This window comes from Rousettus aegyptiacus, unplaced genomic scaffold (genome assembly GCF_014176215.1).
Source record: "Rousettus aegyptiacus isolate mRouAeg1 unplaced genomic scaffold, mRouAeg1.p scaffold_m13_p_1, whole genome shotgun sequence".
Taxonomy (NCBI): domain Eukaryota; kingdom Metazoa; phylum Chordata; class Mammalia; order Chiroptera; family Pteropodidae; genus Rousettus; species Rousettus aegyptiacus.
Window position 1 is genome coordinate 1,514,082 of NW_023416284.1, and position 12,984 is coordinate 1,527,065.

Sequence of the window (12,984 nt, forward strand, 5' to 3'; positions counted from 1 at the left end):
GGCCAGCTGCAGCCCGAGCACTGGCTTCTCTGCAGCTCTGCCACTTCCTGCTGAGCCTGGCGGGTGGCTCGACGTCCCGTGCCGCAGCCTCCGCCCTCAGAAAGGGTGGCGACAGGCGGCGTAGCGCAGAGTCGTGTGCAGCGATGTCGAGACGTGCTGGTCCCCGGCACCGGGCCGGGCAGGCGGAGCAGGGGTGGCCTCCTCGGTGGCTGGCTGGGCCGGGGCCAGGGGACCCTGGGCGCTCCCCGCGGGTGGAACCGTCCACGGCTTCTCCTGGGGAAACAGCTGGCCCCTCTGCCCCCCAGCTCCCCAAGGCCCATCTGTGCCATCGCCAGCCACCCACTCATCCCTGCCCCAGAGGAAGCAAGACCTTGCCCCCCGCTTGCCTGCCCACACCCCCCGCCGCCCGGTGCCTGGCTCAGAGCTGGAGGGTCTCGCCCCCCCCTCCCCGGGCAGCACCGGCCCCTCAGGCGTAGCCTCCTCCCCGATGGTGCCCGTGGCAGCCCCCAAGGGTGGGAGTGGGTGGGCCCAGGGGAAGCAGGCCGGTCTGACCGTCAGAGCTGTCACCTGGGCAGCTGCGTGGACTCCTGCTTGGGGCGCAAGGCCCAGGCCGGTGGCTCCCACGTCACAGTGAGGCGGCGTTCGGCCGCCGCGGGCCCCGACCTGGGCAGCCTTGCTTCACGGAGCCGCCGTCGCGTCTGTGGCCTCGGCGACTCTCCTGGCCACTCTGTGCTCACGTCTCAGGCGTAAGATGTCACAGGCAGACTCGGTGACAGCGCTTGGGGGGGAGAAGATGCTCGACCATGTGAGCGGAAGCTGCCGCCGTGACACTCAGCCCTGGGGCGCGCGCTCTAGACGCTGGCCGAGGCCGCGCGGGCAGTGGAGGGGCCCCCCCTCTTCCAGCCCAGCGGAGAGGGGTCTGTGGGGGAACGCGGCAGGGGGAGGCCAGGCGGAGCTGCAGGGCTGGGGGCACCACAGACCCCCGAGAGCCGGCAGCAGCCTCCCCACCAGCCCAGGGGTCCACGCAGGGGCGGGGCGCAGCAAGCCGACCCCCAGCCGGGCCCCGGACCCCGGCCTCGCCGTGTACATCGTGTGCGGTTTATTTTAATCATTTGCCACGTGGGAGGCACACGTGGGAAGACCCTGTGACCCGCACACGTCCATGCTGCTCCGAGACTTCGTGGACTCGCGGGCCCCGAGGCCACGGCTGGGACTCTGCTCCTGCAGCTGCCACTGCCCAGCGGAGGGCCCTGGAACGGGTCACGCTCTCCGCGCCTCGGCCCCCTCGCCCATGAACTGGCATCGCGATGGCCACTGCCTCGGTGGCGGCAGCGTGGACTGAGATGATGCGCGCAAAGCCCCCTCAGATGGGAATGGGACCCCGCAGCCGGAGCCCACGGTGAGCCAGGGCGTCTCCGCGTCCCTCCGGCTTTGGAGTACGATGTCCCTGTCATTGACAGCCCAGGGTCCCAGCCACACACGCTCTTTTGCGCTAAGGAGAGCAGTGCCCCCGGGGGCCTCTGAGCTGCAGAGGGGGCCGAGCCAAGCCCAGCTGCGTGAGGTCAGGCTCCCCAGCAACTGAGCCATGGACCCGGGTCCCAGTGCCCAGGGCTGCCCGTCCCGCACAGCCCAGCCCAGCCAGCACGCCCTCTCAGCCCAGGGACCTGGTCCCAACCCCCACCTCATAACCTCCCCCTGCCCCCCAACCACCTTCCAGGGTTCCGGCGCATGCCAGCCCCGGCAGGAGCCGGGGGTGCTGGGGTGCGGCCGGCCTCGCTGCACCCGGCCCAGCCCGGGACGCACGCGGGGTGCGGGCGAGGGCGGCATGGCGGGAAGGGGCGAAGCCCGCGGCCGCCACGCCCCGGAACGGCGGCGCTCGGGGCCGGCTCGGCGGCCCGTGTGTTCGCTCCGCTTTCTTCCGCTTTTGGAAACTGGCAGGAGGCGCCAAGTCCAGAGAGAGAGATTCTTTATTTCTTCCCCACATCGCCTGGAATCCTGCCCCCCTCTCGTGCCGCCGCGCACTGCCCGGTGTCCGCTGCTGCGAGGCACCGTCCTGGCTCCCGGGGCTTTCTGGGCTGTGGAGCCCCGAGCCCCATGGGAATTCGTAAGACACAACACGACAGGCCGAAGGCTGGGCCGCGTGTGGTGCGGCCCCGTCTCGGCCTGATCCTCACCCTCAGCTTCTCACCGAGGGGTAGACTGAGGCACAAGGCGGTCCAGAAGCTCAGCCGGTGGCACGGCCGGGGTGCAGGCGAGAGTGGGAGGCCGACTGGGCCCCCGAAGGCAGCGGAGCTGGTCTGCCACCCTGGGAGGGTGGTCCCATCCCCACTCCTGCCCAGGGGGCTCGGGTCCCCCCTCTTCCCTACACGCCCCGGGCCTTGCAGGCAGAACCGGAAGCTGACAGACTCGCCGCCCCTCGCTCCTGGGCCCGAGGGTCTGCAAAGCCAGTCCCTCGTGACCTCGAATTCATAGGTCAGCCCCTGGCCAGCGACGTCTGAGCCTTGGAGGCTGACCGCAGAGCCCTGTTCCAGCCTGGCGGGCCCTGGAGAGAGGCCCTGGGCTCTGGTCCTGCCCGTTGTCCGCCCCCGCCCCCCCCTCCCCCGTGTGAATCCTGACGGCACTGTCAGGATCCAATGAGAACAGGGCGAGGAGCGGCCACCATCGGCCCGGCCAGTCCCAGGCACGCAGGTGGCCGCGGTGCCGTCCCCATCGTTGCCTCTGCCAGGGTCTCCTTGCTCTCACCCTGTGCCAGAGCCCGTGGTCAGTGCGGGGACCCGGAGAGGAAGTGGCCCCTGCACTCCGAGCCCACAGCCTAGCCGGGCGGGGGCGGCAGGCATGTCCGTCACTGGGCGGCGGTGTGATGAGCATCACAGGCGCCGGGGTCTGGGACCAGAGGGCCCCGCGGGCCGAGGGGCTGGCGTCCGCCTCACCAGCTGTGTGCGCCCTGACAGCCCCGCGTCCCCAGCCCGGTGTCACCCCCTCGGAGCAAAGGCTTCTGAGCCCATCCGGGAGCCTGGGGCCAGCAGGTCGGGCCACCACACGGATGTGCTCAGCGAGGGGCTTTCAGAAACGGCCCTCTGTCCTCCCGGAGCCCACCGGCTGCCAAGCTGCTGCGCCCCGAGGCTGGAATTTCCAACGTACACAAATAGCCCAGTGCTCCTCAGGCGCGCTCCAAATAGACATTTATGTTGGCTGAGGCAGTATTTTCCTTTTATTGCTGTTATGAGAGTCAACATTTTTCCAGAAATAACTTCTGAAAAGTGCGCCTGGATTTTGAACACGTGTGATCCTGACATACGGGGAGAAAGGCTTTTCCAAACACACACGCACACACGTGTACGCGCGAGCACGCCCGCCGCGCCTCGGAGGCGCGTCGTGAACAGTGCCCTGCGCGCGGCCCCCCAAAGCTTCCCCGGGGGTTCGGGCCTGCGCGCTGAGGGGCCGCGCTTGCAGGCGGGGGGCGGGGCCGCGTTCATGGGGGCGGGGCGGCGTGGGCTGGCGGCCGAGTGCCTCGCCGCGTCTCCCGCGTGGGCCGGTGGACTGCGACGCTGCCCCGCAGCGGGAATGCCCTTCCCATGAGCCGGGGATGGGGAGGCCGTGGTTTCCGCTGCCGCATCCGTGGCCTTCTGCCCACGAAGGGGAGTGGGGGAGGCGAGGGCGGCGGCTGAGGAGGAATGTGACCGCCCGCCGTCCCCGGAGCGCGCCCGGGCCCACTCCGCCCCCTGGACCCGCCGCAGCTGGACCCGCGCTGGCCGTGACGCTGAGTCACCCCCGAAGCCCTGAGTCAGACGGTGACAGTATAGGGTCCAGCCTCCAAGAGCCGAATTTACCGGAAACCCGTGTGAGGAACGAGCCTGGCCGCTTGTGAAGTCGAGCAGCTCTGGGCAGGTCGGGGAGGAGCAGGGGGATCGCGAGCAGGTTACAGGTGGGAGGCCGGAAGCGGGCAGAACAGCCCGTATGCGGACGGAACCTTTTGCCAAACTCGGAACTGGTCCCTTCAGGCCTGCTGCCCCCCTCGGCCTCGCGGAGGGTCCCCGGAGGCTCCGCGGGCCCCACGCGGGGCTGCAGTGTTGCCGCGGGGGCCCCGGGCGCTGCCGTCTGCCGACCCCCCTCCCCCGCAGACCTGTTGCTCCCGCGCCCCCGCCCGCGGCTCTGCGAACGTGTGAAGGCATTAGCTGGCAGTTGCAGCTGGAAGGCCGCCCGGAGGCCTCGCTCCTCCAGCGGGAACCTTGCGGAGCGGCGAGCCTGGACCCGGCCCAGCGTCAGCAACAGGAAGAATTAATGGGAGCAAACGCGAGCGCTGTTAGCACTCCCGCGGAGGATTTATTGCCGGCGGGGGTGGGGGGGGCAGGCGTCGCTGGCCGTGGAGTCTGGTCCGCTCGGCCATGCCGTGCAGTCCGCGAGACACCGGCTGTGTGCGCGACCCCAGAAATAAGGCCTGCCAACAGCTGTTTTCAGTGGCCGGCTCCCAGTTAACAAGACCCCTGGCCCCCACCCCCACCACAAGGGTCTCGGGGGTCATCACACAGACCCAGCCACTCACTGTCCCCTAAGTCTGAAGAAGGCCTGGTTCCCCCCGGCCCAGGGCGTTGTGGAGCTGGGGTTCTCTGGACAGTGACAAGGATGCCCCATGTGGTATGAGGAGAAGGATGCTTAGGGACATGGGAACAGTGCGTCTTGGCCATGGTCGCGTGGACTTGGCCACTCAGCAACACTCTCCCCGGCTCCGCTCAGCTCCGTCCTGCACAAGGCTGTTTAATGCTGGCGGAGAGAGAGACGGAGCTGAGCATGTCGTCTGCGGAGTGTGGCCGATCAGGTGACGAGCGCCTGCAGGCCAGGGACCATGCAGGCGCGTGTCCGAGCCCCTCTGGCCTGTGAGGCTCCCGGTTAACGAAGGCGAGGGGAAGGCGGGGGGTGGGCTCGCGGTCACCAGCCCTCCGCTGCCCGCCCCGCTCCCGCCCTGCACGGCCAGGCCGGCCTGTGCTCGGTAAAGCGCCCCGTCCCCCGAGCCCTTTGATCTTCTGGTTCGGGTTCAGTTGCTCCGTTTTGTGCAATTACCAGCCCGGAGGGAGGGTGCCGCCCCGCCTGGGCAGTCTGGCAGGCAGATGGGGCAGGAAACGGGGAGCGCGGCTCAGCCCCCGCCCCCATTCATCTTGGGCAGATTACGACGGTAGCGGCGCCAAATGCCTTCATAGCGCATTCATGACAGCGCCATGCAGACGTCACTGCGATGAGAAATGCGCGGATTAGCAACATCCGGGGAAGGAGGTGGACGCTGTGGCTTGCTGGACACCCCGTCCCCCTCCCCCGCTCCCCGCTCCCGGGAAGGGCCCCTCCCTCTCCCTGGAAGGCCGCTGTGAGATGAAAACCCCAACAGGGCTTGGGAGACACTTACCGCAGCCCCCCTTCCCCCCACCCACCCAAGCAGCTCTCCCTTCTTCCCTGGACCCTCCCTCCACCCCCCGCCCCTGCATTCTTCGCCTGCCCAAGTTTTCCAGAGTCTGCAGGGCAACCCTGCAGCCGCCCGGATGAATCTTGCTGCCGCTGCCGTGGTTACTCTGCAGAGCTGGGATTTATATTCGAAATTCAGGAAGAGGCGAATCCATCACCTTGGAATGCCGCATCTACGGATTTTAAAGTTCGCTTGAATTATTATGGGGCGGGGGGGGGGGCTGCGGTGGAAGCGGGGTCTGGAGTGAAACCAGGGAGCGCGGGGTGGAGGGCGAGCCTCTGCTGAAAGACGGGGGTGCGCGCGTGGGCCGCCGGCGGGAACCAGTCGGACCTGCGGCTTCCTCTTTGTTCTTTCTAAGAGGAAACACTTCACAAGTTGTTACTCTTTGTTGTACTTTTTTTTAATGAGCCAAGAGAACATTGCGCTGTCCCCCGCAGCCTGGAGGGGAGGGGCTGCAAGCTTTGTCGTTTGCATTTTCCATCTTTTTCCTTTACATGAGGACTGACAAGAATCCCCCCGCCCCCCAAGAAGGAAAGCCGATCCTCCCGTCTGCTTTCAAAGGGCTCCCATTTAGACCGTCCCCTGTGACTTCATCTCTAATCACGTTTTTACTTTCCTGGCCCACCAATCGGAGCCCCTCCCCCCCACCACGGTCACTCCTGTTCCTATTGATTAGAGCCGGCTCCGAGGTGAGGGCCCAGGATGAATTGGGGTGGCCGGGGGGAGATGCGTCAAATGGCGGTGGCTCTGCCTAGGGAAGGTATCCGAGGATTTGAATGACATCTCAGGGGACAGTATCAGGCTTCCAAATTCCTTTCATCCATCAGATGAGAGAACAAGCTGTGGCTTTCAGGGGGACGGGGCTGGGGCTTTCTCCCGCGGCGAGTGGGCTCAGGCCACACAGATAAACAGCGTCTCCGTTCCTTTGAAACCTCTTTCAGGCCGGAGTCGTCTGTCACTGGCTGAGGGCAGGTGGGGGCAGGGAGGGACCTTTCGGCTCTGATTAAGACAGCAAGTTCAGGGCCACAGCAAGCTTTCAAGGCTTCCAGGCCCTTCTTTCTGCTTGATTGACTGGGTTTACCCATACCCAGGAGGCTGGGGGGACCAGCCCCGCGTTCCCGGGGGACCTTTGTTTTCAAAGGTAAGAGCAGATCCAGCTCGAGAGGGCTCCGGGACCCCCAGGGCCAGAGCTTCCAGAGGAAATGTTAAATGCACCTGAGAAGGGCTGCGAGCGGGATACTTTGCAGCGGGAAGCAGAGATACAGTGTAGCCAGAAGCAGGAATACAGTCTGGCGGGAGCCGGGCCGCGGGCTGGAGACTCCACAGCCGGGTGCGGAGGAAGCGGTGGGCAAACACTGGCTTGTGGTCCCTATGGTTCGACACCGTGACTCTTGGGAGGACCGTCTCTCTCGCCACTTGGTGCTAGGGATGTTTGCCCCCTGGGCTGCCTGCTCTTGGGACATGAGCAGGCATTCCAGTGGGCACTTACCTGGGGCGTGACAGGGATGAGGTGAGGGGAAGGACACTCCCAGCCAGGCCCTCAGTGGCCCTGCGGGGGCCTCCAGCTGACAAGGATGGGCTACGGGTGCACCTTCCTCTGGGTGCCCTGAGTCTTGTCGCTGCCCCATTGCTCAAGCAGGGTGTGGGCGTGGCCGCACAGGGCAGAAGGCGCAGGTCCCCGGGGAGGTCTCCGGGGCTGGTGGTGGCTGGCTTCCAGGAGCATCCTGCTCTTGTCCAGATCTGACCTCCCCGCAGCGAAGCCACGTGGGATGATCCCTCCTGCCTCTCCGCTCTTTGCTGGGACCGTGACCGCCCGGCCCCTGGGAAATCTTCCGAGGGCCGCCGAGAGCCTGCCCACGCGCCCCGGCCTCTTCCTCTGGACACCACCAGTGCTGTTAGGGATGCACTTTGCTTATAGGATTATTTCCTTTTAATAAAGACCCAAAAAAGTTTCCAAAGGCAAAATGACAGGCTGGTTAACTTTATATCCCAACTCCAAAAAGATACATTTTCCTCTTTGTAATGCACTCGTTAGTGGTTACTGGCACATTACATTAACTAATTTGAGATCGAATTATCAAATTTGCTCATTGCTGCTAGCGCTAATTTGAAACCTTACAATAAAGAACGGTTTGAGAGGCACATGAAAGGCCGCCACCCACGGCGGCTCCGAGGCCCGGTCCCCGAGCCTCACAGCAAAGCTCGCAAAGGTTCGGGGTAATTGCAGTCATGAGCCGGAGTTGATTGAAGAAAATTATACCCCAGTTTTTCACTACAAGTTTTTTTTGTGTGTGGCTTTTCTCAAATTATGCGGTGAAATTCAATTACAAGGGAAGATACGTGCAGGACTTTTAATAACTGTGCTGAGAGCATCCTTCCCTGCTCTCTCGCCGGATTGTTCACCTTCGGCTTCCTCAGGCTTGTTTCGATTCCTGAGAAGTTTGGGTATTGTGTGTGTGTGTGTGTGTGTGTGTGTGTGTGTTTTAAAGGAAATTATCTGGTTCAAATTTACTTTTTTCCATGTCATTTTTCTTCTTATTTTTCTACAATTTAAGCCAGAATATGTGGTTTAAATCATAGGTATATGTGCGTGTGTATCTATAACACACGCGCGCGCGCGCGTAATTTTTTTTCCATCCTGGGGTTCTTTGCTCCATCCTTGCCAGACAAATGCTCCATGGCCTTGAACCTCCCCGTGAGGGGGAGTCTCAGGAACCCCAAGTCCAAGGTGCAGGTAACAAGAGTAAATTTATAAATTCCAAGCATCGTCTGGGCAGTTTGACACTCCAAGAAGCAAGCGATGTTTTTGTCTCTCTCCGTTTATTGAAAGACGTGTAATGCTAGGCAGCAATCCAGGCGCGGGGGAGGCGTGGCCGTCCTCACGCTGGGCCCGAGCGCCCGTGAGGAAGGTGATGAAGTCGTTTACGCTCTCCACGCCCGCATGGCCTCCCGCGGCGCGCAACATCGGAAGTGACACCTGCGAGTCCCGCCTGCCGCCACTGCGGGGAATTGGGGGCGGGACGTCCCTTCGGAACCCCGGGAGCAGAAACACTTCCGCCAGTGTCTGGTGTGACCACGGACAGCGCAATCAGGGGTCCAGCCAGCCCCGACGGCCACCGCCCCGTCTTCCCTGCCACCGGCAGGACTGGGGCCAAAGGAAGGCAGCAGATGTGTGCTCGGTCACGTCTAGAGCTTGGGGTCCCCCACTGCCCCCCAGCTCTGAAGGGAGAGGTTAGCACCTGGCGACCAGGCCGCGCGTTCGGACGGCAGGCAGCACCTGTCACCTGTGCTCCCCGCCCCCGCCTCGAGCATTCACTCGCAGGCGTCGGGGCCCCTCCGGCCTGAGCGCGGGGCGTGCAGCCTGCGGGGCCGTGCCGCGGAGCGTCCAGAGCAGCCGTCTTCCCGTCGGCAGGGTGGTGGCAGTGGTGGGGGTGACTCTGAAGGGAGAGGGTGGCAGGGTGGCCCCTGGGGGGAGCGATCAGGGGCGGCCACCACGACAGCCAGGGGCGGCCTCTTGGGAGACCTTCCTTTTTCCTGGGAGCTGAGCAAGGCGAGGGGCGCGCCGCGCCCCCTACCGTCGGCCGGCTGTACTGCAGCGCCGTGATGCCATGCACACGCGGGCGCGGGCAACCGGGACAGCACGGGAATGCCGAGGACCAGACCCTGAGGTCCCCGGGGACTCGAATGTGGCGCATCGGCCTTTACCAGGTCCAGCCTGAAGGTGGCTGGGGATGAGTGTGTGTGTGTGCGGTCCGCGTGCGTCCGTGTGTGCGGGGGCAGGCTCTGCAGGGCCCAGGGCCCGGCCTGGGTCCAGGGGGCAGGCACAGGAAGCAGGCGGGGCGGCCGCACACCTGCCTTCTTGGCTGCGAGGCTTGTTTCCCCGGGGCCCAGGTTTCCCCGGGGCCCAGGTCGCTGTATCTGTCCACCTTGATCCCGAGTGGGGAAAAGATAAGAAATCAAGAACAGTTCCTGCCCTTTTAAAGACAAACCTCACCCCGGGGGAAGCCTGCAGCAGCCTTTCCTGCCAGAGCCATCTCCCAGCACCAGCCAGGCCTCCCCCCCAAAGATAAGGCAGAGTCCTCTGATCTCATCACCCCCTCAAAGGGCAGTGACTCAGAGGCCCCGCCCACCCCACCTGGGCTGCTGCTAGGCCCGGAAGCGCTTCTGAGCCACACCTGTGCCCTGCTCCACCAGGCCCTGGAGGCCAGGGTTTGGGGGGCACCTTGCTGCATGCCCCCCGCTGCTCATGACCATGGTCCCTTGGCGCACTTTGTCACAGCTCCAAGAGGACAAGGCTGGACACTGGACTTTGTCGACATCACACATCAGGGGAGTGGCCAGGGCACGGGTTCTCTGGTGAAGGAAGGGAAGAGGGAGGTCAGGAGAGGAGGTGTGAGGGGGCCTGCGGTCAGGCCGGCCTGAGGAGTAGCTCTGTGTGCACAAGTGTGTGTGTGTGTGCACACGCTCGTGAGTGTGGGCACAAGTGTGTGCATGCATGTGTGTATGTGCTCACGAGTGTGTGTGCAGCTGTGTGCACATGTATGTGCATGTGTGTGTGTGTGCACAGAAGTCTGCCTTGTGTGCGTGCGTGTGCCTGGGGGAGCGTGCGTGAACGGGGCTGGGGACGGGTGAGTGTGGCAGCGGGTGTGCGGTGCCTGGGTTTCTGTGCAGGCCTCAGCTCCCCGGCGGCCGGGCGCGCAGGCGGGAGGAAACGGGCCAGGAATAAACGGTCGCCTCCCGTTACATCGGTTTCTTCCCTTCAAGAGGCTATAAATCTCACGCTCCTTGTAAAAACAACTTTACAACAGCCGAGAGCCCTGGACCCACCCGCTCCAGCCGTGGCCTGTGGACAGGGCAGTGCACGCGAGGCCAGACCCCCGCCGTCCTCCCCCCTGCCCCCTCCCCTCCTGAGACCAGCCACAGGGGGGCCCGTGCTGGCTTGTGGGCTCCTCCCGCTACCCAGCGCCCTCCCAGACCTGGGGTGGGCCTGGACCGAGGGCGGCGCTTCTGCCCCAGACACGGCCCTTTGACGGGGTGAAGCGTCTTGTCGCCCAGAAGTCAGCTCGGTAGCGCTTGGTCCACCTTCTTCCCTCCCAAACCTGCGTACCGCCGAGGACCCGCCGCCCCTGCCGATGCCCCAGCAGAAATGAGGACAGGTCCACCGCGCCCTTCCCAGCGTGGCTCTTGGCCTTCTGGGTTTCCCACTTTCTTGCCGGTGGTCGGGTAGCGGGCACCGCAGTCCCCGGGCGCGGCGGGGCTGCTGGCACCTCGGTGGGTGGCGCGTCACGGTCTGGGCAGCTGCCCGCTCCCGGGGAACTCGCTGTGACTCGGCCAGTGGGGTCGGCCTCCCGCGCGGGCTCCGAAGTGTCCTGCCATCGCACGGAGGGGCCAGCCGCGGTGTCCGCGAGCTGCTCAGAGCGCTGCGTGAGCCAGCTGGGAGGTGGCACACCTCGGCCGACTTTTCCAAGCGGACTCTACGGAGGTCTTGGCGCCTAGTGCTCAGGAGCGCCAGGGCCGCTGAGAACGGCGTCCCTTGTGTCTGCCGCGGCAGCCCACCATGCGGTCGGGAGCCGCCAGACGTCCGCCGTCCCCACGGCAACGGAAGAGCCGGCATGAACCCAGTTCTCAGGCTGCAGCCGGGCGGGCGGTTTGCCGCCTCGACCGTCGGCCCCGCGTGCGGCCAGAGCCGCCCCGTGAGTGGAAGCAGCGTCTCCCGGCCGACCTCGCGACATCGTCCTTCCCCTCAGGAGGGGCTTCCTGGGACCCCGAGGCGGGTGGCGAGACGATCAGCCTAGGGAGAAGGGAGTTATGTGGAATGGGAGCCCCGCCTGCCACAGTGGGCACCTGCGAGCCCCAGGCCAGGGAACCCCTGGCCCTCACTGCAGCTGGGACAAACGTGACAGTCATGAAAAGCACCATCAGGTGCAGAGGTCCCCAGGCCACCGCCCCTTCCAGCCCGACTGCCTTTAATCCAGAGCGGTGAGGATGGCGAGGCCCCACGTCCCAGGACCTGTCGAAAAAGAGGGCTTTTTCCCCAGCACCGCCGCGCCCGGCGTGGCCAGGGACAATGTGATGGCTTATGTAACGCTGTCAAAGAGGCCTTTTCAGCTGCCAGCTCTGCACCTTCCACGTCTCCCTGGGCGGCTGCTGGGCCGGGCGGGACTGGGCGCTGATGCGCCTGGAGCACCTTCCTCCCGGGATGGAAGGAGGGGGCTTGCTGGGCGCCCAGGAGGGGTGGGAGGCAGGTCCGCAGCTCAAGGAGGACTCGCGAGTCAGAAGCCCAGGCGGGCTGCGGGCACAGGAGCTGACCACTCCTGGACACTCGCCTCCCAGCGTGTATTTGGTACAGGCAGGACGGTCACAGGGGCCTGACACCCCATCTCTCCTCCCCGGCCACGCCACAGAGGGGGCACGGGCGGGACCCTCATGCCGGCGGGGACTCTGGGGACCCCGGGGGGGGGCTCTGCGGACCCCGGTGGGGTCTCTGGGAACCCTGGGGGGCTCTGGGGACACCGGGGGGGGGGCTCTGCGGACCCCGGCGGGGTCTCTGCGAACCCCGGGGGGCTCTGGGGACCCCGGGGACACCCGCTTAGCAGAGCTGCGCCGCCCTGTCCTGACCAGTCTCCTCTCTGAGGCCACCACCACTCGTCCCCGACTTCCTGCCTGTCCTGGACCCTGGGTGAGGCTGGAGGAGGTGCCGTTGTCCCCAGGAAGGGTGCACAGGAGGGTCTGGGCAGAGCGCCCCAACGTCACGTACGCCCCCCTAGAACCCCGGCCTCTGAGCGCCTCCCCACGCACGTGGGGTTGCTGTGCCCGGAGGACCCGCCCCACCACCCCCGGAACCCACTCAGCTCCAGGTCCCGCCTGAAGGAGCACGCTCCCCCGAAGGGGTCGCCGGGGGGTCTCCCCGCCATGGGCAGAGCCTCCCAGGCAGTGGACAGCAGAGCGGGACAGGCAGCAAGGGGACACCCGGGCGAGACGGGCCCCGCTGGCAGGTGGGTCAGGCCGCCCGGTGGGCACGGCGCAGGCCGGCTCCGTCCTGCTGGGCCCAGTGCCGGGGGACGCTCCTCTCGTCAGCGGTGGCCTGGGGAGGCCCCAACTGCACCCCCAAAGGAGAGGGCAGGCAGGTCCTGCGCGGCGGTGCCCACCCTTGGCCCCCGCCGGAGCAGGCTTCCCGGAAGGGGGGCCTGGGCCGGCTCCCAGGGACTGTCAGCGTCCCGCGCTGCCTTAGCAAAGTGCCACCAACCCGGTGACCTTAACACGCATTCCTCTGGCAGCTCTGGGGCTGGAGGTCGGCGGTCAGGATGAGGGCAGGGCTGGTTCCTCAGGAGGCAGGGAGGCCTCCTGAGCTGGGCGGGGCTCCCGGTGTGGCCGACATTGGCGAGGCCTCGCCCTGACCTCCGTACCCTCACACGGCTTCCCCCGCGGGTCTGTACACTTCTCGTGAGGACACCGGTCGTTGGATCGAGGGCCACCCGGCCCCCCACTCCCGAATCGAGTCCCAGTCTGGGGTTCCAGGTGTGAATTTTAGG

At 65.7% G+C, this 12,984-nt stretch overlaps 1 protein-coding gene across 5 annotated transcripts in view; it reads left to right on the forward strand.

Annotated features, from left to right (window-relative positions):
- PRDM16 (PR/SET domain 16) overlaps nt 1-12,984 on the forward strand; it is a 272,002-nt gene that overhangs the window by 170,556 nt on the left and 88,462 nt on the right. The window lies entirely within an intron of this gene.